Raw genomic sequence first — 10,528 nt, forward strand, 5'->3', positions numbered from 1 at the left:
ATGAGTGCTAAATGCAAAGCCGGTGCGGCACACGCGGTTTGTTATCATTCAATCTGCTTGAAACCGCAAACCGGTCATTATCCAGCCATTATTTTAGTTGATTTACAATCGCGGTGGATGAAGCAATTGCTGTGGCTTGTTCGGTCCCCTGGCGGGGAGATGGGAACCAGCTTGTAATTTGCATTTACACGATCTGACTGAGCAGCTTATTAGATCTGGATATTTATTTTCCACTTAACCGATGTTTGATTACACTTTAATAAAGTACAAGAAAACTGTCTGGCTGCCTGCGCCTGACGGCTCCTGCCGGGCGCTTCGCTGGGATTTGGGTAATGACACGCGAGAGCCCGGGCGGGGCGTGACGTGGGGACAGCGACAAACCCGCCCGCAGTGCCCGGGGGGGCTCGGGAAGGACCGGAGCCGCTCGCTCGGGGCGATCCGAGGCCCAGTGTCAGGGTGAAGGCGGCGGAGTCGAGCCGGAGGGGTCCTGGCCGCGCCCGGGTCGGGTCCCGCGGGCGGAACAGGTCCGTCTCCGTCCCCGCAGGGCCCGCGGAACCCCTCACCCAGGGTTGAGACAGAGGCCGGGGGCTGCCTCCGAGGAAGCGAAGCTTCCGTCCTGTTGCAGGGTGCCACGGACTGCATTTGACCTCACACAGAGAGCGGCAACCGTTGAGCAGAAAAAAAGAAATAAAATGCAGCCAAGAGCGACCAACAGACGCGGTGTAACCCCGTCCCTCCAGCCTGCAGAGCCAACAGCACCCCGGCCCTGCGCCAGGCCCTGGGATCAGCACCCAATGGACGAGCACCGTCCTGCTGCCCGCGGTCTCGGCTGGGAACCGTTCCCAATCCTGGAGGTCGGACAGAGCGGGGACCCCGGCTGGCACCTGGGCGGGGCAACACGGCTCAGAGGCTCAATATGTATCCCGGGCAGTTCCGGGGTAACACATTGTGTGATGGAGCTGGGGCCCCGCTCCTAACCACGAAGCGAAGTACTCAGGCAGGGGCCAAGCTGCCACTCCTGACATCCCCGAGATGAGGGGCCTACCTACAGGACGCATTGTTCTCAAGCTGCTTTTTTAGGCTCCAGGTGTCCTGCTTACCCAGGAATAACAACCTTCCCTATACGGAGTGTCAGTTTGCTGAAGAGCTTGAGTTAATTGCTGAAGGCCCTGAATGTATTGCCAGGTATCAAAACGACTGGACTCGATGCGCTGGGAGCTGGGAAGATGCGGGGCCGTGAGAGGCAGGAGAACAAGTGGCTGGTGTCACGTCCCCTCTGGCCCGAGGACACGTTCGTTCGTTCGCTCGCTGCCCACCCGGGGCCACGGGCTCGGGCCTGGAGGGGACGCGATGACGCCGAGGGCCGCCCGCCCCGTCGGAGCGTCCGGGGCTCTCGGCCGTCACCCCGTGCCGCTCCCGGCCGAGCCGCCTGCTAGGGCGCGGTTCGAGATGGACACGTACGATCCATCCTAAGGGCGTCTCCTCTTCGGGCTGCTCCCAAACCCAGCGCCGGGCGGCCCGCAGCAACGCGCTCGGGTAACGGGCACCGGGATCCAGGGTCGGGCTGGAGAACAGAGACAAAGACAAAACATGGCAACAATTAGAGCGGAGTTGGGCGTTAATGTGTGCGCCCGCGCAGCGCGGTGCGAGGGACTCGTCTTCGGAACGGGGGCGGCCGTTCTCCCCCATTAATAGAACTTAGTTCTGCCGTTGGTTCTCTTTAAGGGGCGTCCGGAGTGAATTGTTTCTTTTGTTTACGACCGAGCCGGCGAGCCCGGTAATCTCATGTTTTATCTCCCCACCATATGGAAAAGCCATTTATCGCGGCCAATCACGGGGAGGCGAAGAAAACCCCATTTTATGGAAAGGTATATATCACAAGTTTGTTCATCATTAAAGATATGATTACCGGTGAAAACCCTCCGAAAGTGGCACATTTATGAGTCCGGGAACAGATGGGGACATCCATTTTCCTTGCAAATACTTTTGAAATTGCTCTACTGGTAGCAGTATAAAAATGATATACAGACGCCAGCGCCGACGGAGCCGGGACAGGGGCTGCAGATTTACGCAGGAGCGCTCCGCACACGCCCGCCAGCGCTGATGGATGCGCTGCGCACGGCGGGACGGGGCGGTGGGGGCAGCGCCGGGGCCGGGGACTCCCGCGCCGGTAACAGCCCCGCACCGCGCTGCGTGACCCTGCGGGGGAGGAGGGAGGGAGGGAGGGAAGGAGGGAGAGAGATGGGAGCAGCGCGCACAGAAGGAGCCGAACTGAGGTCGGTTTGGGGCAATGGGCGCCGCCGCCTTTTCCACCCCGAGCCTCAGCAAAGCCGCTCGGCCCCGATTGTCATTATCATATTGATTAAGTTCATCAGAGAGCGATTTGGGGTTTAACGGCAGCGGATCGGGAAGGGGAGAGAAGGGCGATCTAAGGAAAGCGCAGCATTCCTGCCGCGGGGTCGCTTCCCCGTTCCAGTTCATTGAGGGAGTTGATTAAGTTTAAATGAAGCAGACACCGGATAAAAGGGGGGGGATTGACCACTGGGCCGCGCCTGAAAGGGCCCCGAGCCCCGCAGAAAGGCGAGATCTGCTAAATGCTCTAATCTTCAATCACATCTTACATCAATACAGACAAAGTTTGGTAATGAGAGATTCAATGAAGCATGCGGGAGAGAGAATTAATCCTCTTGGTCTAAACTGGGTTCAACTTTGAAGCCCGCTCCGAAGGAAAGACAGTTATCTAAATGCTAAATAAGAAACTTATTGTACTTTTCATGGCATGCTAATCTTCGCTCTACTCCATCTCCGTTATTTGTATGCCCATAGATGGCAGTTGTCATGGTGATTATATCAAGCCACTTCGGTGCGGATGGCTGCGAGCAACTGGGGCCTTCCCGCAGCCCGCAGCCGGGTCCCGGCCCTGCAGCGCTGCCCAGGGAGTTACGGAGCACCCCCTCTACCCCGTAGCACGGTCCCGAGCCTTCCACTCTCTCCTCTCTGCGCTGTTCCCCCCCACGGTCACCCGAACCATAAAGCTCCGGGTAGAGGTGGGGTTTTTGTTTTTGTTTTTTTTTTGGAGCTCGCCTTGATAAGCTTCTGATGTAACAAATCGAACACTGGCCGGGAGGTGGATAACGGGGAGTGTGATCTCCCCTTCTCGTACACTCACAGCGCTCCGCTCCGCCGCTGCCGCGTACGGGGCGATGGCCGCAGCCGTGGGTGCGGGAAGGGCCCCCCCAGCGGAACCATCGGCGCAGCCGGCGGCACCGCGCCTTTATGCGTCCTACACCAATCGCCAAAGGAAGGGCGGATTAGGGCCCCCCCTGCTCCGTGAGCCCTTTAGGGGCCGGGAGCTGCCCCTATACCCCGTCAGCACTTATGAAAAGCTTAAAAAGTAATAAAGGGGGAGAAGGGGAGGGGGAGGGGGAGCCCGGGAGAAAGTAACGTGTATCACTCTTATTAAAGGAGCAGCGCGCTGGGCTGTGAACTTGAATAACGGTTTGAACTTTAATTTGTTCATTAACAGGATTTGCCCCTGACTGCGAGTGTTATTACTTCTCCTAATAGAGAGGTGCAAATGCGACGCCTCAATGAAAGGGCCCGGCGAGAAGTTAAACGCGCCGCAGCCGCGGGGCCCCGTGCGAGCGCGGAGCGGCACCAACCCGGAGCGGCTCGGGGCGGTGCGCTGCTCCTCCCGCACCGACGGGACGCTGAGCTGCGGAGCGCCGCACCGTAACGAACCCCGCTCCGCTCCCGGCGGAAGATGCGTGAGCGTTGCGCCGTTCGGCAGTTGCAGCGGCCCGGCTGTCACTTCTCCCTCTCCAGTATTTGTCAGCAGCTCTTCCAGCCACGCTTGTTATCCCTCCTCAGCGGGAAGGCGCAGCCGGGCCGCAATTAGCTACACGGATCCAGGAGCTGCGAGCGACATCTCACCACGCGTCCCGAGCCGGGAAGGGCTGCCGCGTCACCTATCCGATGGACTTCCAGTGCGCCGCGTGCGTTCTTCGCCTCCATTCTCCAGCGCGTCTGTGAAGGGGCAAAGAGGATCAAGGGCGGCTCTGCGGCAGCGCACGGAGCGGGCGGAGCTGCGGGACGGAGTGGGAACGAACCCCGCGGGATGCGGGCACTGTCCCGCAGCTCCGTGCCCACCGAGGGCAGCCGCCACCCTATCGACACCGCGCCCGGGGGGCAGCGACAGCGCTTGTGAATAAATACAGTGTATTCTAAAGGTCCAACCATTTACTTTTTGCTCTGTTTTTTTATTTGTTTGTTTGCTTGCTTGTTTGTTTTTACTTCCCCCCCCCCCAGTCATCATTAAATTCATTAGGAATAGGGAGGAAAAGACACCATCAAATTGGCATCCAGAAGAAAAATAAAATCGTATTACTTACGAAGTACATTCATTTCTTCGACTACACTTGTCCATCCCAGCGGGCCCATCAGCACTGTCCCGGGCGGGGGAAGGGCGGGGGGTGAGCGCTGCTGCAAAAGCAGGAAGGTTCAGTTCAGTGCAACTGTGACAAACGCGGCCTGGGCCTGAGCAGGAGGTGGGAGGGTGAGAGCCGGGAAGGGAACAGCAGTTTCTGTGCTTTAACCCATCAGTACGATCACACCGACACGGACACTAAAAGAGAATCTCTAACCTCGGCTGGCCCCAAGGGGGGCGACCTCTCCCCCCTCTGCCCCCGGAACCGAAAAGGAGCGAGGGCAGCGGGGGGTAGCGGCGGGGCATCCCAGTGCGTCAATCCCAGCGGCCTTCTTGTCCCCCCCCCGGGGTCAGCGACCCCACAGCTCCGCACCGGCAGCAGTACGGCCTCCTCCAGGCGTCCTCCAAGCAGACCCACGGCCTTCTCCCTACGCAGGAAAACGTCCCTGCAAGATCCGCTAAGCTAATTAGTAGCAACAGTGTCCTTAGATGGCCGCCCCGCTGCCCCGCGCCCTTCAGAGCCCTCGCCCGGCGCAACGCAGCACGCACGCGGTGTTCCCCGTGTGCCCTGCGGGGTGCGAGCTCAGGGCAGGGACTGCCCCATTCTGCGTGGCTCCCCCATTCCGGCCGCCGGAGATCACACTGCGAAGGGACTGGGTAGAACACAGACGGACACCACCAGGGAGGGCACCGACTGAATGGTTCGGTCTCCCAGAGAGGACCCGCCTCACCGCAGCCCGAAGCCGGGTGCCTCCTGCGGCATCGCACCGTAGCCCGCCCAGAGCTGCGGGCGGCCTGCCAGGGGAGCGGGAGGGGGGTCACGGGACGGACCCTGGTCACCGCCGGGATCCCCGGGCACGGCGGGAGCCGGGGCTGCTCGGGAAGGGGAGGGTACCGGCAGACAGCAGCCCGGAGTCCCGAAGGAGTCGCCCGGCAGGCAGGATCCCACCGGGGCCAGAGATGATAAGAAACGAAAAGGGGGGCTTCGCCCGGCCCCTGCAGCCAACCTCCCCCCCCTCCCACCTTGGAAACAGCGCGAACTGCGCTTTCAACACTTGCTGGCAGGACAGTCCTCCGCATCTGCCACCGCGTAATTCACGCAGTTCGCCCCGCACACGGATGGGTCGCGAGGCCTCCGCGAGCCCCTCTTGGCTGCAGCCCGCCCGGAGCCGCCCCGTGCCCAGCGCTGCCGCTCGGGAGCACCGACGGTGGCACAGCGCCGTGCTCGGCCAGAGCGCCTCCGCAAGTCCGTACCTACGCGCTTGGCGGTGCGGCCGAAGCCGCTTCGTGACGCAGTCCGGAGTGAACGCCTCGGTACGCCGCAACGGCCGGCCGGAGCCTTACAGCACAGACGCCCCGAGGCTGCAGCGAGAAGCATCGATGCGGATTTCAGCTAGAGCACCTGTATTTCGATGGCGGTGCAATCACACGACGCGTTCAAACCATCAGGCTGTTTACCTTCGGTAGATTAAGAACAACGGGAACGATTAAAAAGAAGCGTTTTGGCAGCATCCGCTCGAAGCGCTTCCAGCGAAACGGCCGCCTTTCAACTTTCTGCCAGCAGCGATTGACGCTCCCGCTGTCCCGCCGCACCGCCCGCTCCCGGCACCCCACCCCGAGCCCCGCGGCGCCCCCACCGCACGGGGATTCCCTTCCGGCCCGGCCCTGAGCCGGTTACCTGCGGGCGGCAGCGGGCCGGCACGGCAGGGCCGGGCTCGGGAGCTCCTCCGGCTGCTCGCCCCGATTTCTCTCGAGAAGACGGCGAGGCGACGGCTGCGTTTCCCCCCTTCGCCCTTCGTGTCCCGCGGCGCGGAGCGAGAAAAATAAAAACGAATAACCAAGCATTAAAAAACGCAGAAATGACAAACGCCGTTAAGCTGCTCGCGGGACGGCGGCTTCAGCGCGGAGCTCGCGGGCGGCCGCAGCGCATCGCTCCTTCGGCAGGGCAGCGGCGCAGCTCGGTACTCTCGGTACTTCGGCGGCGGCGAGAGAGCGGGGAGCGCAGCGCCGGGATCCGGCCCCTCCGCCGCAGCGCTGTTGCGGCGCCCCCTGGCGGCCGAGGAGGGCGCGGCGCCGCCTCCGCCATGTCGGGGCCTCGGCTCTGCCGGACGGAGCCGCGCCGTCCCGCCCGCGGAATCATCATCCAGGGCCCGATTGGAAATACTGATTATCTAATCACGCCACGCCGCGGAGCGTAACTTGTCTGCCCAATTAGCTAGGACAATTATTAAAATGCGGCGGCCTAATTACGTCTCAATTTAATGCTGGCAAACCCGCGCGCAGAGCGGTAATTAAAATCCTCTCCTTGGCTCTGCCTTTAGGGCAGGGGTTGATGAGGACCTGTCAGGGGCTGCGCCGAGCCGAGGCAGCCAGGCGTGTTGTGCAACATGACCCCGCATTGTTAAGTGTGTCAACACATTAACCTGAATTCCCTTCAGCCCCATAATCACGTTCGGTGGGAGGAAGAAAGGGGCTAAAACATGAAGCATTTTATTAAAAAAACATAAATTCTTTCTAATTAATGCTGTAAGAGATCTGACGCGTTCCGAGCCACGGAGTGCTGCGAGTCATGTCGGGCTGGTGCTCCTAATTACAGCGGGAAGGTTCGCTCAGCCCCCGTACAAACGCTTCCCTCGCCCCTCTCTTACCGAAACGGGCTTTCTGTGGGGCGGTGTGTTTGCTAAAAGGCAGCAGTTGGCTCCCAGTGATAGAGCTGATTACCAGCTTTGTGTTTGATGATGGAACACAGCGAATATTGACTTCCAGAGAATCAAACAGAGGACTGGAGGCGTAAATAAAGCGGTCAGGATTTAACACTTGAAAGGAGCTCATAAAGTTGAAAATTAAAAATCATAATATTGGGATAATTTCTAAATATTTATTTTTGCTCGGTGCTTACGCTGGCTCAGAAATCAGCATTAAACCACAGCCCGATGAGGAATGAAGGCCGGCATGGCAGCAGTGCTCCCCTCAGTGCATCCCTTTGGGACTGGAACGTGGCAGATGAGCCCCTCCCCATGTGTGTGCCCCCACCCTGGTGGTGCCCCTCCGAGCCCCCCGGCTGGTGGGCCGAGGCGCAGAGCTGCACTGCGGCTCGTTCTTGTGGCTGTCAGCTCGCCTTCCTCCTGTCAGCAGCAATTGACTGGTCAGGTTCATCCCTGCACAGCACCCATAACAGCTCATTGACAGACCGGTGACCCGGCCGGACCCGATAATGGAAAACTATTGATTTCCCTGAGCTCGGCGGATCTACAGTAAGTGCCCAGTATAATGTCATCAACTGTCTTGGACTCCAATTGAGACGAAGTATCAAAGGCATGCTGCCTGTCCTGGGCTTGCAAAAAAAAATCATCTCCAAGCAAACATCGAGGTGGCCTTTCCCAGATTCCCCCTAATAAGCAGCAAGTGGTGCCTAATAAGGGACCCCCTAATGAGCAGTTAGTGCTTGTGTCATTGCCAAGAAACCACAGCCCAGGAGTTCTGGGGCCCCTGGCTGCCCGTTCCATCACAGAAGCCCATGTTCTGCACTGCATGGTCCCTAGGCCCACACAGGGAAGCAATGCCACCCTTCCCACACTGACCATCCCACCTGGGGTCAATGAGCTCCACCCACTGCTGGATTCCCACACAGTGGGAAACCATTGGGACACACCTGGCCCAAGGCCTCTGGACCCGCAGGCAGGGATGGACACCGTGGTGACACCAGCACATACTGGGGACATTGTATCAGGCCCCACAGCTCTTCTTGGGGCTCAGAGCCTTCTGAGCTCAGCTCCCCCCAGACCAACGAGGCCTGTTCTCCGGGCGGGAGGAAGGAACTGAGACAGCCCTGTCAGATGACAGCACGCATTTAACTCAAGCTCCAGCCCTGGTGGAGACTGGAACAGCTCTGTGATCCTGGCAAAAAACTCAAGTGACCTTGGGGAAGTATTTATTCTAATGGTGAACAACGGGTCAGTTCTATCACACAAACACCAGCTCCATCTTCAGTGAATTTTCAGCACTTGTGACTGCCTGCTCCGTGCTTCTCCCACACCCTCGTGCCCTGGCTCTGCCCACCTCAGGCACACACGTGGCCCACGTCTCTACACTGTGCTGCATGCATGCAGCAAGGGAGGTGCTGGCATGCATTGCCCAAACATGACTGCAGCTGCACACGTTTGGTTCCCACATACATTCCTTTCCTACATGCTTGGCACCGCGCAGCCCGGGCTCCCAGCATCACGAGCTCAGGGGGATGCTCAGAACCAAGCTGCTCATCTGTGGAGCCTCAGGGGCTTTCAGCCCCCTCCTGCCCACTCACTGGCCTCCAAATCCCGTGCCAAGCAGAGCGGAGCTAACACCTACACACTGCGCCCTTCCTCGGCACAAAGAACGCGCTCAGACCCTTGCACAGCTCCTGAGGCAGGGATTATGCTCTATAGCATTACTGTTGTCATATTTTCCCTGCTGTAATGTTCCAAGCACATTTATGCCATCTATAAGATGAAATTAACAGACATATTGGAATCCACAGTGGCACAAAGAAAGGAGTATTAGAATAACTGTACATTTGCTCCCGCCAGCTGTGCTGGCTGCAGCGAGCTGTTCCCAGTCAGCAGTGAGCCATACCCATAAATCACAGCCCTTGCACATCGCAGAGCCAGGCACTGCCCCAAGCCCCTTCCCAGCTTTGCTGAACAGCACCCAGCTCCTCACTGCCCACACCCGGCCCCAGCATGCCTTCCTCACCCACTGTGCCAGGCTGCTGCCTCACCCAGCCACAAAGGAAGCCCATGAACACAGCTTCCCTGCAAGCACTTGCCAATATGGGCCACTGGAAGGCTTGCACCGAAGCTCAGTGCTTCTTGGGTGGTTATTTACCACGCTTCCAAAGGTATCTGCAATGGGATCAGCTGGCCTAGGGTTCAGTAAAGGACATAAAAGGAACATAGATTTCCACTTCTTGTTTTGCTTTGTTTAAACCAAGTTGCTCCTGAGTCACTGTAAGTGTATAAACGCATACTCTGCAGTGGTCAGCATTGCAACTGTGTGTCCATGCACCCCCAGAACCTCACACCTATTCCCAGCGACCAGCCCATCTGGCAGCCCTGCCCATGCAGGGTTTGGCCCTGGGAGGGCACTGCCCAGCGACCCAGGCTGTCCTCTGACAAAGCCCAAATGGTGATTCTTAACATTTACTATTATGTTTGTGCAATTAATTGATTGTCCACAGAGCAACTGAATGAAACAAACAAACAAATAGCAAATAACAAAAAATCACATTCAGATCCTCTTGAAATTACACTTCCCGGTATTCTTTGCTAGAACAAAACCCATGTACATTTTGCATTGAAGAAGGTGCTTTGTTTCAGCCTTAATACTGCAATCTGGGACACTTGCAACAGGAAAATATATAAATATATATGTATCAAAAGAAATAAACAGAAAACCCACCAAGGGAACAAGAGGTTGGATTCACCACAGCTGCTGTCATTCCCCTTTTGTCCGCTAACCCAGCAATTAGGGCACTGACCCAGGACACAGGAGATCCGTGCTCAGCCCCTCGCCGCCTGGAGGCACGCAGACCTGCAGCTGCTGGCACACAGCCGGGGTAGCTCCCCTCAGTCTCCCACTGGCTTTGCTCCTTGCCAGGCGCCTGGTGCCTCGGCACATGGCGGTGCTCACGGTGCATCCTCCTTCACACACGGCCCAGTTGGTGCCATACGTGGCCACTGATCCCCTAAGGCAGAAATGGAGTCCTCCTTCATGGGCACATATCACAGTGCGTGGCTTTTTCCCCAGTAAATGAGCAATGGAGGTAAACCAGTCCTTTGGTTCAGACAAATACTGTATTTCTCTAAACCTATATCTCTTCCCACCTTCCTAACCACACTTTGCTACTATCTCAGTTATTCCCCCGATCCACTTTTACCTATCATATATTTTTTGTGATGTTAAGAGACACGGACGCTAAGAGGAGCTCCTTAATGTGCAGTTGCTCCTTTCTTGTTACTTTCTCAGTCCCTCCTAAGAGCAAGCAGCTCATGAGCAGCGGGCTCCAGCCCAGCACTGAGCTGTGAGCGCAGAGCCGACCGCCCAACCAGAGCTCTGCAGGAAGGT

At 58.1% G+C, this 10,528-nt stretch overlaps 1 long non-coding RNA gene across 3 annotated transcripts; it reads right to left on the reverse strand.

Annotated features, from left to right (window-relative positions):
* Positions 1-299: 299 nt before the first annotated feature.
* On the reverse strand, positions 300-6,511 carry LOC140255614 (uncharacterized). Of its 3 annotated transcripts, none has more exons than XR_011904508.1 (5): positions 6,105-6,511; positions 5,681-5,884; positions 4,392-4,482; positions 3,934-4,026; positions 300-1,564 (listed from the first exon to the last, which is right to left on the reverse strand). It is a non-coding gene; the product is annotated as an uncharacterized lncRNA (long non-coding RNA). The 3 variants fall into 3 exon arrangements; XR_011904507.1 differs by having other exon boundaries at positions 3,663-4,026; XR_011904506.1 differs by lacking the exon at positions 300-1,564 and having other exon boundaries at positions 3,594-4,026.
* Positions 6,512-10,528: the final 4,017 nt, after the last annotated feature.

This window comes from Excalfactoria chinensis, chromosome 8 (assembly GCF_039878825.1).
Source record: "Excalfactoria chinensis isolate bCotChi1 chromosome 8, bCotChi1.hap2, whole genome shotgun sequence".
Classification (NCBI taxonomy): domain Eukaryota; kingdom Metazoa; phylum Chordata; class Aves; order Galliformes; family Phasianidae; genus Excalfactoria; species Excalfactoria chinensis.